This window comes from Panthera uncia, chromosome E1 (assembly GCF_023721935.1).
Source record: "Panthera uncia isolate 11264 chromosome E1, Puncia_PCG_1.0, whole genome shotgun sequence".
NCBI classification, from domain to species: Eukaryota; Metazoa; Chordata; class Mammalia; order Carnivora; family Felidae; genus Panthera; species Panthera uncia.
In genome coordinates this window covers 18,015,624-18,027,892 of record NC_064814.1, presented here as the reverse complement: position 1 = coordinate 18,027,892, position 12,269 = coordinate 18,015,624, and the positions used below count along the sequence as shown (strand labels likewise).

Here is a 12,269-nt window from a genome sequence, read left to right as displayed (position 1 = left end):
TTTTTTTTCAACATTTATTTATTTTTGGGACAGAGAGAGACAGAGCATGAACGGGGGAGGGGCAGAGAGAGAGGGAGACACAGAATCGGAAGCAGGCTCCAGGCTCCGAGCCGTCAGCCCAGAGCCCGACGCGGGGCTCGAACTCACGGAGTGCGAGATCGTGACCTGGCTGAAGTCGGACGCCCAACCGACTGCGCCACCCAGGCGCCCCTCGACTCTGATCTTTATTATTTCCTTCTTTCAGCTTGCTTTAGGTGTAGTTTGCTCTTCTTCCAGTGTCTTCAAGTAGAAGGTTAGGTTAGTGATTCGAGATCTTTCTTCTTTTTCACTAAATCTATTTACAGCTCTCCATTTCTCTTTACACCTGCTTTAGCTGCATCCCTGAAGCTTTGGTATGTTGTGTCTTAATTTTTATTCATCGAAAAGAAATTACTAATTTCCTTTGTGGTTTCTCCTTTGAGTCATAGGTTGTTTAAGAGTGCGCCAGTTTTCTACATATTTGTGAATGTCTCAAATTTCTGACTTTATTCCATGTTGTCAGAGAACGTGCTTTGTATGAATTCAGTCCTTTCAAAATTATTGAAGTTTTGTTCTGTGGTCTAGCACATGGTCTATCCTGGAGACTGTTTCATGTGCACTGTATTCTGCTGTGTTGGGTGGACCGGTCTATAGATATGTTAGGTCTGGTTGGCTTATAGTGTTGTTCACGCCTTCCGTTTCCATGTTGGTCTTCTGCCTAGCTGTTCTATCTGTTATTGAAATGGGGGGTTGAAGTCTGTTTTTGCTTTATGTGTTTCAGGGCTCTGTTAGGGGCATACTATGTTTCTAGTTGTATCTTCGTGATAGATTGGCCCTTTTCCATCATGAAATGTCCTCTGTACCTTTGGTAACTTTTTTTGTTTTAAAATCTACTTTGTCGGATATTAGTATAGCTAATCCAACTTTCTTATGGTTATTGTTTGTATATTTTTTTCTGTCATTTTCAACCTATTTGTGACTTTGAAACTAAACTCTTCTATAGACAGCATATAGTTGGATCTTGTTTTTTTGTTTGTTTGTTTTTGAGAGAGAGAGAGAGAGAGAGAGAGAGAGAGAGAGAGAGAGAGAGATTGCCTGCACGTGAGAGTGGAGAGTAGGGGAGGGACAGAGGGAGAGAGAATCTCAAGTAGTCTCCATGCTCTCGGCATGGTACCTGACACGGGGCCTGATTCCACAGCTATGAGATCGTGACTTGAGCCAAAATCAAGAGTTGGATGCTCAACTGATTGGGTCACCCAGGTACCCTGAATATATATATATATATATATATATATATATATATATATATATACACATACACACTATACATGGATATATTATATATATGAATATATATTATATATATGAATATATATGAACAGATACATAATATATGAATAGATATGAATAGATTTATAATATATGAATAGATATGAATAGATAGATATAATATATGAATATATATGAATTCATTATATATGAATGTATATGAATCTATTCATATATATCTATTCATATATGAATAGATATGAATCTATATTATATATAATAGTTATATATATGAATATATTTATATCTGTATAGATAGGGGGAGGGACAGAGAGAGGGGGAGGGACAGAGAGAGGGGGAGACACAGATTCTGAAGCAGGCTCCAGGCTCTGAGCTATCAGCACAGAGCCCAACGCGGGGCTCAAACTCACAAACCGTGAGATCATGACCTGAGCCGAAGTTAGACACTTAACTGACTGAGCCACCCAGGCGCCCCTATACTATTGCTTTTTAAATCAGTTGAGACAGAAAAGGAGAAGAAATATGCATTTATACTTTTTTTTTTAATATTATCTCCCCCTATGGGGCACCTGAGTGGCTCAGTTGGTTAAGGGTCTGATTTCAGCTCAGGTCATGATTTCAACAGTTTGGAGATCAAACTCCTCATCAGGTTCTCTGCTGTCAGCACAGACCCTGCTTTGGATTCTCTGTCTCCCTCTCTCTCTGCCCCTCCCTGCTCATGCTCTCTGTCTCAAAAATAAAAAAAACATAATATATATATTTATAATATATATTAATAAAATATATTAATGAAATATAATTTATATATACATATGTGATTTATACATACATACATAATATATGTATATTGTCTCCCACCTATTTTGTTTTTAAAATATGCCTGTGTGGCTCAGTTGACTGAGCGTCTAACTCTTGATTTCGACACAGGTCATGATCCCAGGGTTGTGGGATCAAGCCCCATCTTGGACTCTGCACTGAGTGTGGAGCCTGCTTAGGATCCACTCTCTTTTTCCTTCTGCCTCTCTCCTCTGCTCATGCATGCACGCTCTGTCTGTCTGTCTCTCTCAAATAAAAAATAAAATAAAATAAAACACAGAAACCCCACAAAACAGTGCACAATCACAACCACAAAGGGAATTCTCTTCAGCCCTTCTGTTTCTTCCCCACCAACTCTAGAATGTGAGTGCTGTCCTACGGGACCGTTCGCTTTTAAACATAGGCGTCACCAGGCCACCCTTGGTTGCTCACCTGTCTGGATGTTTGATTTCCCCCAAAAGAGACAACAATGGTTAGGTTTCAGCCGGTGCATCATACCCTGACTTCCAGGCACAAGACCAGAAGACAGAACTGTGCTGAATTATAGTAAAAACAGGCTTGTATTAACCATCACTAGGCTAGAGCTTGAAAGTCAAAGCAAAGGAGAGAATTTTAATTGCCTTGATCATTTTGGCAAGATGATGTTTTGTTTCTCTCCTGTGACTGTAAATTCTGTTTTTTGTTGTGCTTTTGTTTAATCTTGTTCTAATTATAAAAGTGCTGCATGCTCATTGAGACTTATTTAGGAAATTCAGAAGAAAGTAGAAATTCCATAACCTGGAGATTACTATTCTTAATATTTTAGAGTCTTTTCTCTCTCTCTGAACGTGTATGTTTGTATGTGCTTACAGTATTTAAATGGCATCCGAATTTGGATTTAGGTTGCTTTAAGCCTACGAGTTATAAAATAGGCCTGTTCCCATCTGCTTGCCTTGTCTCTGAATACAGCTTTGTCTTTGTCACCTAAGATTTAGTATGTAGTGCTCCCATCATTATTTTCTATTTTTTAATTGCGTGTAACTATAGTTTCGATGTCTACTCTGACCAGAAAGCTTATTGAAAAGTTCTTTTAAATTTCCAAGTGTTGGGGTTTGATTTAGAATTAGATATTTTTTTAGTGGAGTATTTTGTGACGTTGAGTCCTGTGTAGTTTCTTCTTGGAATTTATTTGGGTTTTTATGGTGGTTTACGACATGACTAATTTTTGTAAGCGTTGCATGAGCACATAAAAATAAAATATGGCCGATATTATCATGAATTAAAGGCACTTCTTTTTGTTTGTTGTCTGCTAAATCTTTGATCATCCTTTTATTATGACCATTTCTGTCTCATTTTGTTTTAGTTCTGCCTCTTGTAAGCAAAAAGTCACTGGGCCTTATTTTATAATCCCATATGAAAGTTATTTCCTTTTAATACGGAAGTGTAACTTACATTTATCATTATAGCTAACGGTACGGTCTTGTTTCATCTCATTTTATCTGTATTTTTATATCTTTTCTTTTAACAACTGCTGTTTTCTGTATGCACTGTGTCTTCTCTAGCAGTTTGCAAATTCATGTCCTGTTTCTAATTCTGGTGGTTACTTTTATGTGAGCATTCCTCAACCTTTCCGTTTTTGGATTGTCAAGGTCAAGGTAATCAGTACTTAGAGCAGTACTTTTTTTTTTTTTTTTTTAATGTTTTTATTTATGTTTTGAGAGACGGAAGGAGACAGAGTGCGAGTGGGGAAGGGGCAGAGAGAGAGGGAGACCCAGGATCTGAAGCAGGCTCCAGGCTCCGAGCTGTCAGCACAGAGCCCGACGCGGGGCTCAAACCCACGAACTGTGAGATCATGACCTGAGCTGAAGTCGGACGCTTAACCGACCGAGCCACCCAGGCGCCCTCAAGAGCCGTATTTATTATCTCTCCTCCATGTCCCCTTTCATGAACTTGCGTGTCACTTCCACCTAAAATAATATGTGGAACTCAGAACGCTCTTAATACGTTTTGCATTGTACATTACGTTTAAGTTTTTAGTTTTTTTACTTTTTTTTTTTCTTTCTTAAATTTTTTATCTTTATTTTTTATTTTTGAGAGACAGAGTGCGAGCGATGGAGGGGCCAGAGAGGGAGAGGGAACACAGGATCTGAAGGAAGCTCCAGGCTCTGAGCTGTCAGCACAGAGCCCGATGCGGGGCTGGAACTCATGAGCCGCAAGTTCATGACCTGGGCCGAAGTCGGATGCTGAAACCGATTGAGCCACCCAGGTGCCCGTAGTTTTTTTTACTTTACTTTACTTTTTATTTTTTTTACATTTAAGTTTTTAAGATGTCACAATATTATATCATATTTGCAATGATTATTTGGACATCACTGTTTTGCCGGTTTCAATGTACATCGTTAGATCTTCCAGACCTTGAGCTCTTAATTTTTATAGTTATTAGACATCTGGAAGAGATCTTCAAGTTGGTTTTTTTGGGGAACACCTGTCAGGGCTGTGTGTGAGCCCTTTCACGCAAACGGCGGCTAGGTCATATGTAAAATTTTGGAGTCATTCTCTTTTACTCCCAAAGTTCATGTGTTGAAGGTTGTTTTTTTATTTTATTTTTTAATTTTTTAATTTTATTTTATTTTTTAATTTTATTATTATTATTATTTTTTGCCTTTGGGCCAGCAACGTCCGCTTCTGCGTCTTTACCTACATAGCCTTGGAGCTTGCCGTCATGGCTTTAGGCTGCGTCTTTTGTCCAGTGGTTGGTCCCCTGTAGTAAGTCCATCCTTAGACCCCTTTCCTGCCCTCATGGACGTGGAGATCGTGACCTTCGATCTCAGTCCCATTCTTTTCTTTTCCACTCTCTCTCCTTCCTCCCTCAAATCATTATGCTTGGCTGATAAAACTGTGCGTCGGGTGGATATTAATTAGTGATACGGAAAGTTCACTTTCTTGTGGGCAAGTACATAAATCATATTAAACTGGCTTTTACCAACTGAAAAAATTTCAATATATTTTAATGTGAAGAGAAAACACTGAAGGAAGGAGATTCAGGAAAAGGTGACATGGGCTTTTACACAAATGTTCAGATTAGATGACACTAAAAATCTGTAGAAGGTTTCTGAACATAACCGTCTCCTTATAGATTTAAGACATTCTTTGTTTTTTCCTTTTTCTTTAAGGTTTTATTTAAATTCTAGTTAGTTAACATACGGTGCAATATTAGCTTCAGAAGTAGAATTTTTTTTTTAAGTTTATTTATTTATTTTGAGTGAGAGAGAGCACAAGTGGGGGAGGAACAGAGAGAGAGAGAGAGAGAGAGAGAGAGAATCCCGAGCAGGCTCTGTACTGTCAGCACAGAGTCTGATGCTGGGCTCAAACTCACGAACCGTGAGATCATGACCCGAGCCGAAATCAAAGATGGACGCTTAACCACCTGAGCCACCCAGGCGCCCCAGGAGTAAAAGTGACTCGTCACTTACTCGTACGGCACCCAGTGCTCATCACAACGAATGCCCACCTTAATACCCGTCACCCGTTTAGCCCATCCCCAGCCCACCTCCCTCCACCAACCCTCAGTTGATTCTCTATAGCTCAGAGTGTCCATTCTTTGTTTCTTTCCAAATCACTGCCTTCATCGTGGATTTGTCTTTGCAGAAGATGGAGTGATCCCCATAGGCTGGAGGAAGCAGTAGTTTCATTTGATTTCATTGGGCTTACAAATTCTGCAAATATGTGTTACCACACAAGCGGAAAACAGTTTTTTCCCCATTTAAAAAATTTTCTGTTAATTGAATGATAAAGTCAATTCAGAACAGGATCTAGCTATTGATAATGCTTTGTCCTGATCATAACCATTCAATTCAACAAACATCTTCTGAATACTTACCAGGTGAAATGTACTGGGGGAGGCAGAAATTTTTGAAATTCTCATTCAGTAATTGGGGACTGATTAAATTATGCCCACACAAGGGGAGTGAATGCAACCATTAATAAGTTTTGAAGACTAAGGATACGAAAAATGCTGATAATATATGTTAAAAAAAGCACTTTACAAAGTGATATATTCAGTATAATTTCCAATTTATCTACAACGTTTTTGAAACCTAAAAAGAAGGGGCATCTGGGTGGCTCAGTTGGTTGAGCAGCCAACTTCGGCTCAGGTCACGATCTTGCGGTCCGTGAGTTCGAGCCCCACGTCGGGCTCTGTGCTGACAGCTCAGAGCCTGGAGCCTGTTTCAGATTCTGTGTCTCCCTCTCTCTGACCCTCCCCTGTTCATGCTCTGTCTCTCCCTGTCTCAAAAATAAATAAAACATTAAAAAAAAATTAAAAAAAAATTTTTTTTTAAATTTTGAGAGAAAGAGAGTGAGGGAAGGGTGGGGGGGGTGGTGGGCGGGGAGGAGAGAAAATCCCAAGCAAGCTCAGCACTGTTGGTACAGAGTCCAATGTGGGGCTCAAACTCATGAACCTACGAGATCATGACCTGAGCCGAGATCAAGTGTCAGAGGCTTAACCGACTGAGCCACCCATGTGTCCCTTGTTGTTTTTAAAGGATGTATAGGATTACGGGAAATGGGCACATTTATCCCCACTCCAGGGATCGATTCGGATCTCTCAGAAAAGGTGGGATTGCATGTGGTCTTTGAAGGGAGACCATAAGCCAATATTCAGAAAGAATAACACATACACCAAGAGAAAGACGCTGGTTAGGAACACGTGCACACATGTGCACCACAGATGAACCGAGCGGCTGGACCAGGTGGGGTGAGTCGGGAGAGCATCAGGGTGAGCTGGGGAGAGCACTGGAAACTTCAGTAAGAGGTTCGGATTTTGCTCTGAACACTGGACAAAATCATTAAAGGTTTTAGATTTGGGGCAAGAGACTCAGATGAGGAGTAGATCTGTGTTTTAGACAGATGGTTCTGGAAAGGAGTGACGAGTAGGGCAAAGGGAAGGCTGGGAAACACTTAGAAGGTATGCTCTTGGTGTCTTCTGTTTTTTCTGGCTGATCCTGAATTTTTCAGACATCTTCCCGAATTTTTCTTGCTTCCTCTCTCCCTTAATTGTTGGGTCCTCCTGAGTACTGTGTACTGTCCCCATGATTCCCCCGCCATACCCACCTTCAGACTGCTGTTGGTTTCAGTCCCGAGCTCCAGCCCGGATCTCTTTCCTTGGCTCAAAGGCTCCAAACCAGTATGTGTTTAATTATGTCCAGTTCACCTTCACCTGCTGACTCCCCAGCCTCCCAGAAATGTCTTTCTTCCCAAGTCTGCTTCTCTCTCTCCTCTATCTAGACCCTGGGCATAGTCTCCATTTCCCCATCCTACCCGTTCCTGAAGCCTGAAACTTGGCATGTCCTCACAAAAGACACAGAAGGACAAATATTGTGTGATTCTACTTAAAAAAGAACCCTAGAATAGTCGAATTCATAGAGACGGAAATTAGAACAGTGGTTGCCAGGGGCTGGGAAGGGAGGGAATGGGGAGTGAGATTTTAATGGGGACAGAGTTTCTGTTTGGGGATGATAAAAAAGGTTGGTGATGGTTGCACAATATTGTAACAGTAATTAGTGCCACTGAATGGTACACTAAAAAATGGTTAAAATGGTCAATTTTATGTTGTGTATATATTACCACAATTAAAAAAATTTTTTAAATAATAAAGCCTGTTTGGCCTGGTTTGAATTAGTTTCTCCCGGTCTTATTTGACAATGGAAGCCTGTATCAAAAGAAAAAAGTGTTCCAAAGTGTAACATATATTCGCATCATTTAGATGTTGAAGGAACACGCTTTGGGCAACGTTCCCACATTTTTGGGAACAGAGAAGAGGAATTAAGTTCCTCATTGCCTCACACCCTGTTGGAACTCAATGCATTTCCTTCAGAAACGTTATTAGAAATGGTGATTAGGCTTTTCCTTAGGGCAATTACGGGTCAGCTAGTTTCTGTGCCGACCTAATATCGTTATTTCTATGGGAGAGGGTATTTGGAGCTTTAGCCTGAAAAGGAAATTCTAGAACACTGTTCACTCAAATTGGAGAGAGATTTATTTCGACAGGTCTAAGTGCACAGTCTGCTCGCTTTATATTTTGAAGGATAGGCGGTTCCACCTGTTTTGGGGGTAACTTCCAGTTTCTGGTCACTGTCACCAGTCTGGAGGTGTTGAAACTCAGGTTTGAGCACAGGGAATTGTGTGAGTGAGAGAGGTACCGAAATGGGCAGCTTGGGGCGTTGCATTTCTTCCTCCATTCGCTTTTGTCTCAGGACCCAGACCCATCTGGGTCTGAGGCAGGAAGTACTTTAGAGGCTCCGCCCACTTGAAGGCTTCATGTCTTAAACCCACCTGCAGATCTGAGAATCAGAGCCACACTCAGGTTCCGTTGGCGACCGTGTTGCTCGCTTTCAGGACCACCTTGACCTGGCCTTGTCACTGACTCCTATATCCTGAGATGTTCAGAATTGACATGCTCACCCTCTTCTTTCTGAGCCCCCTTCCTGCCCTGCTTAGATGCCTGACCTTTTGCTTTGGTTGCCTTTCTGAATTTGTTTCGGGAATCCATCTAATGCCCCAAGCCTGCACATCTCAAGAGGGTGCCCTTGTGCAGTGCACAACCTATGTGGCTGACCATGTCCTAAAGACTCCCAGGTCTTTGTCTATCTACCCTCCTCCCCAGGAACTGGAATCCTGCCCTGAAATTTCAGCATAGGGCCACGTTTCTAATGTCAGCTTATTTCTTTACTTGGAATGTACATGCTTCTTGTGAAAACTTCCAACCTTATAGAAGTACATTTCCCACAGTCCTCTCTTAGGTAATTGCGATTAAAAATTGGCTATATATATATATTCTTTTAGGGTTTTTTTTCCCCCCTCCCTGTTCAGGTACTAGTAGGCATGTCTGTACTTTTTTCTCATGTGTATGCACTTGACTGAAACTCTTCCTATTCCTACTATTTTGCAGCTTACTTTTTTTTCCCACTTAACTATGCATCTGGGACATCTTTCCATTTTGGCAAGTAGAGATCTCTTTCATGATTTAATGTCTGTATTGTATTTCATTATTTGGATGTACCTTGATTTATCTAAGCGGTCCCACTGATGGACAACTGGAGTTTTTCCAGCTTTCTTTCTACTGCATATCATGTAGCCGTGAAGAATCTTAAGCATATAAATCTTTGCACAATTGCATAAGAGCTTCTCTGGAAGAAATTCCTAGGTAGAGTGGCTAGGTCAAACAGTATAAACATCTTAAATTTTAATCGCCGGATCATCTTCCTAACCACCTTGCTCCCCCCAGCAGTGTGGTTCAGGATTTGTTCCCTCCACCTCACCAACACTGGGTAGCCTTTTAAAGCTTTACTAATCTGATAGGTGTTGAGTTTGCATTAAACATTTTTTTTTTTTTTCACTTGTTCCCTCATGGCTAAACTGAGGCGATACCGGTGACCCGAGGTTAAAAGTTTTACGTTTTTCACTTGTTTATGGGCCCGTTTTATTTCATTAGGTTCCCGCCCAGACCTCTACTGACTATACACTTTTATTCTATATTTCAGTCTGTTCTCTCCTTCAGACCACTCCCTGCCTCAAAGCTGCAGAGCGATGCCCAGCCCAGGACTTGCAGCGGGAAAGACTCGGGTCACCCCCTAGCTCCACAGATGGCGTGACCTTTGACGCTTTCCTTAACTTCTCTGTGTGCCCCGCCCCCGCCCCATGTCCTCATTTGAAAACTGAGATGGTAATTTGTCTTTCAGGATTAAATGGGGTGATTTTTATGTAAAGCACTTAGCCCTTGCCTCTTACAGTGTAAATGTTCAGGAAATACTAATCACTGTTATTATTGTTCTAATAAGTTGTGCCCTTTGTTTTCTAACTTAAGCTTTCTGACCAGTAGCAATATTGAGATGGCGAAGGATTTACGGTGCTCAGATATTTACAGTGTTTTATATCTTCCCCTTTCCCATAACCGCCCTGAGCCTCAAGCACTAATGAAGTTGCTTGCCTCTAAATGTCACCCTTGGCAGCATGATTCTGACCAAGCACCTCCGTTCTTTCTTTTTATCGTAACTGAGTTACATGTAATTGGAGGTTAAAACCATATGGCTAAAGGTAGCTGCTTACCAATTTTTTATGTTTATTCAGAGGGTTGTGAGGTTTGTGATTTAAAAAAATTTTTTTTAATGTTTATTTATTTTTGAGAGAGACACACACACATACACGCGCGCGCGCACACACACACACACACACACACACACACACACAGAGCGCGATTGGGGGAGGGGCAGAGAGAGAGGGAGACACAGAATCCAAAGCAGGCTCCAGGCTCCGAGCTGTCAGCACAGAGCCCAACGCAGAGCTCGAACCCACCGAGGGCAAGATCATGACCTGAGCAGGAGTCAGTTGCTTAACCAACTGAGCCACCCAGGCGCCCCTGTGTTTTGTTTTGTTTCGTTTTGTTTTGTTTTTTTAATTTTTTTTTTTTTAACGTTTATTTACTTTTGAGACAGAGAGAGACAGAGCATGAACAGGGGAGGGGCAGAGAGAGAGAGGGAGACACAGAATCTGAAACAGGCTTCAGGCTCTGAGCTGTCAGCACAGAGCCCGACGCGGGGCTCGAACCCACGGACCGTGAGATCATGACCTGAGCTGAAGTCGGACGCTCAACCGACCAAGCCACCCAGGCGCCCCTGTTTCATTTTGTTTTAATCTAAGCCAACATTTAGAAGTTAGGCCATTAATATAAAAATCTAGATTTCTAGCTTTTCTGGAGAAATATTTTGAAGATGTTGGCAAGCATCCACTAGAGCTGGGTTGCTGCTACCTTCTGTAGACAGGGCATGGGTTCTCCAGGTTTCCAGGCCATGCCGTTTTCTGTCCTCTCCAACCCGTGCAGCTGGGTATCGTTGGTAATTCATCACCACAAGGCCCTGTTGTTTTCGAAACCATAGAGGAATATTTCTTGGTACCCATGTACCAAGGTAAAAATATTAAAACAAGCATATTTCTATGTATAGGCGAGTGATATTCCCAAGTGTTTAATTTGCTGAGGAATTATGTCGTTTTAGCCATTGGTTTCATTCACTGACCCCACCCCACCTGCCAAGGCAATGAACATGTGATTCATGTATGAATCAGTTCTAACAGCCTGCCCCTACAGGGCTTTCTTTCTCACTTTCTCTCCTCCTGTTACCCCAGTAGTTCTCAGTCTTAAACTGGACGTTTTTTAAAAATACTCAGGCCTGGGTGTTGGGGTGTTTTACCCTCTGCCTCACTGCTTTCCTAAAGAGCGGAAGAACCTTCTTGGAGGGGTCAAGAGAGGAACGTCTATTGGACTTCTGTCTAGGAGCGTCATCTGTCTTCCTTGGCGTATACTGTCTCTTGGGAACTCCAGGATTCCCCTCAGAACTGCGGGTTGTAAGTTCTGGGATTCTTGGGCTCTGAGGTTGCCCTGCCTGGAAGGGCAGATGGGCGAATGAGACTGGCCATGCCCTAGTTCTCATAAAGGAGAGGAGCACTTCCATTCTTTTCTTTCCTGTGTTCTCTTCTTTTGTTTGTTTGTTTGTTTATTTTTTAGTGTTTATTTTTGAGAGAGACAGAGACAGAATGCGAGTGGGTTAGGGGCAGAGAGAGAGGGAGACACAGAATCCGAAGCAGGCTCCAGGCTCTGAGCGGTCAGCACAGAGCCCGACGCGGGGCTTTGGGCCCATGAGCTATGAGATCATGACCCGAGCCAAAGCCGGACACTCAACCGACTGAGCCATCCAGGCGCCCCTTTCCTGTGTTCTTTTCTCTGGATCCATCCTTTGGTCTCAGAGTAACAACATAGGGCCGGGCTCTGACCGTGGACTTGGGGATGGTGCAGCCGTGCCGCGGGTGTGGCTGTAGGCCCTGGCACAGCTCTCCCTGGGCAACAAGAACCTACCAGCTCCAGGTGGTGGAGGCCCATTCACCGGGGCTTGGGATCCACATTGGGGTTGAGGCCAAAGCTTCACCCAGTGGGTATCCGTACTCACTCAACTGGAGCTGCCTCTTGACCCGTTTCCCCCCCAAATGTGGTCTAGTTGGGGACCTGGGTGCCACCATCAATCCCGAGTATCCTAGTACTGACCCCTCGCGCCTCCCTGCCAGCACGTACAGAACGAAATACTCCACCTGTGCTCCCAGACAGCCTGTCCTTCCTT

At 42.5% G+C, this 12,269-nt stretch overlaps 1 protein-coding gene across 6 annotated transcripts in view; it reads left to right on the top strand.

Moving 5' to 3' along the window:
- The window catches only part of PITPNC1 (phosphatidylinositol transfer protein cytoplasmic 1), a 268,872-nt gene that overhangs the window by 106,024 nt on the left and 150,579 nt on the right, over window positions 1-12,269 (top strand). The gene's annotated exons all lie outside the window — the stretch shown is intronic.